The 2,310-nt window shown below is 39.0% G+C and overlaps 1 long non-coding RNA gene across 1 annotated transcript; it reads right to left on the bottom strand.

Moving 5' to 3' along the window:
* Positions 1 to 744: 744 nt before the first annotated feature.
* LOC120109304 lies at positions 745 to 1,973 on the bottom strand. Its single transcript, XR_005510246.1, has 2 exons — positions 1,922 to 1,973; positions 745 to 1,109 (listed from the first exon to the last, which is right to left on the bottom strand). It is a non-coding gene; the product is annotated as an uncharacterized LOC120109304 (long non-coding RNA).
* Positions 1,974 to 2,310: the final 337 nt, after the last annotated feature.

Raw genomic sequence — 2,310 nt, 5'->3', positions numbered from 1 at the left:
CACCCAAGCAGCCATAGTAAGCCAAGCCATCCAAGGAGACTCCACTGAGTTTGGCATGTTACATTGTATTCTTTCTTTATTGGTCTCTTTGACCCCCATTCTTGCTCCTAAATCAAAGGAAGCTCTTGTAGCATCTTTGCGTCATTTATTTTGTATGAATACAATGTGCATGCATTGCACTTCCTCACCAAACTTTCATTGGGGCCCTAGGAAACCTTTTTTCCTTTTCAATATCGGCTGAAATGCTTCTTTCTAAATTAGAAAGGCCTCAAGTATTTTATGGTATGAAACTTCCATCAAATATGTTTTTTTCTTAAAAAGAAAAATATGACACAAGGAAAGAGAAAAGAGGTAGGGAGGAAATTGCAATGGGTTCTTTAATTGCCTTGGGTTCTCATCTCATTGCCTTGCTTGCCATGACAGAAAGGGGAGAGCAAGAGATACGGTGGCTTTTACTTCCATATTTTTATGTTGTCACTGCCCCATCATCTTGGAAGAAGAAATGATAAAGAGATTCTTGAAAAGTTTTTGATCCTCTCTCATGTTTCCATTAGTTCAGCTAACACCCGAAATCCTTTTTGTGCAACTCTTGGCACCAGTAAGAAAGATAGCGATAATAGAGGGCAGACAGGTTTGCTAACTTTTGTAGACACTGGATTTGGGCTCAAACCGAGAGCTTATCTTTCTCCCACTTCAAAAGTACTGAGAACATGAGAAGAAGATTTAAAAAGAAAAAAAAAAAGGTACTAAGAACTGGCATAGAAATTACTTTATTAAGATCTGATACCATTCCTTTCAGGCATACAGAACTCCCTGTTATATGTACCAAGATCATAATATCAGGAAAAAATAAAAGGGAAAAACGAAGTAAAATATATGTGGGTCATCATCAGCATTCAAAAGCACCGGCAGGTTCTTCCCAGGTGAATTTGTGGATCATCACCGGTAGGTTCTTCCTTTTTCTTTCACTCCGTAGACCGCATAACATTCATTATAAATCAGCAGAACTGAAACTGTATGACTATCCAAACAAGTACATGTCTAAGACATTAGGATTTTTAACAGCACCAGATATATGTTCTTTTCGCCACTTCCGCCTGATATTAGACCTTCAAAATAAAAAAATGACGAAGTTCAGTAACAAACCTTACTATGAACTAATAAATCCATATAAACTCAATAAAACCTACTTAAAATGCAAAGCATCAAAGTACAACAATACACTGGTTGAAACCAAAGAGCAAAAATTGCTCAAGGAGCACAACCAACTTGACAAAACGTCCATAAGGTCTTATTAGAGGCTCATCACTAACCACCGCCACCTCATTGTACATCCCAGTTGAAGTCCCACTCTCATCTCAGTAATGCGTGACTAGATTCTTGTTAAAAAGGATCACTTGTGTCATAGGAAGATGCGGATGTCTAGAAATTAACAATTAGGACTGCAAAAGAAATGAGCCAAGCCAAGGATCACTAACCATAAGCATTCAGCTAAGTTCATTTCCTAATAGAACAGGTTTGAACAAGTCTACAACAGAGACAAGGCCAGGAATCTGGTGTCCAGGCTTGGCTCATTTATAGTTGAACCTTGAATAAGACTTGAGATTGGCTTGTTTTGTCAGCGAACCAGCTTAATCAAGCTTATCATCAAGCCACGGCCCGTTCCCCTCTTTCTTTCATGGCCGCGGCCTCGGCCTCCGATGGCGGATTCGTTCTCCCTCTCTCCCTCCCTCGCTCGCTCTCTCTCTTTCTCATCTTCTCCAGCTCCGGCAGCAAGCCGTTTTTAAAGCCAGAACTGTACCAATGAGCCACCGGTACAGCTCGAAACCGTCCGGTTCGGGACGGTTACGCATTCCATGCAATGAAATATCATATAAAGAAATCAGATTAAAAGGTCTAATTAGGTGGTGTGAGGATTTACCTTATTTAGCTGACCATATTTTAGTACCTTCCCCTCCTCTGATTTCCCTATAATTTATAAGACAACGTCATAAGAACTTGATTAACAAATTTAGGACTTAAAATCCTGCTCAAACTTGCAGTCTTGCACATTGATTGGCAACTATATCTGTAAGAGATACTTCACCATTAAAGCACATAAAACTAAACGAAAACAACAATTTAATATCATAACAATGGGATAATTTAGAGGAAAAGGAGATTTCAGCCAATTGGTATCACAGCACCAGTCTATCTGTTCATAATGTAGAATTTAAAAGCAAATTAATGTACATCTATATCTAAGTAGCAAGCCATCATCATCCTCTCACAGAAATAGAATGGTTCAGGAATCGGTATCAGCTTGTGCCA

This window comes from Phoenix dactylifera, unplaced genomic scaffold (genome assembly GCF_009389715.1).
Source record: "Phoenix dactylifera cultivar Barhee BC4 unplaced genomic scaffold, palm_55x_up_171113_PBpolish2nd_filt_p 002004F, whole genome shotgun sequence".
Taxonomy (NCBI): domain Eukaryota; kingdom Viridiplantae; phylum Streptophyta; class Magnoliopsida; order Arecales; family Arecaceae; genus Phoenix; species Phoenix dactylifera.
Note: the sequence above shows the minus strand (reverse complement) of the source record. Positions and strands in the feature narration are given on the sequence as shown.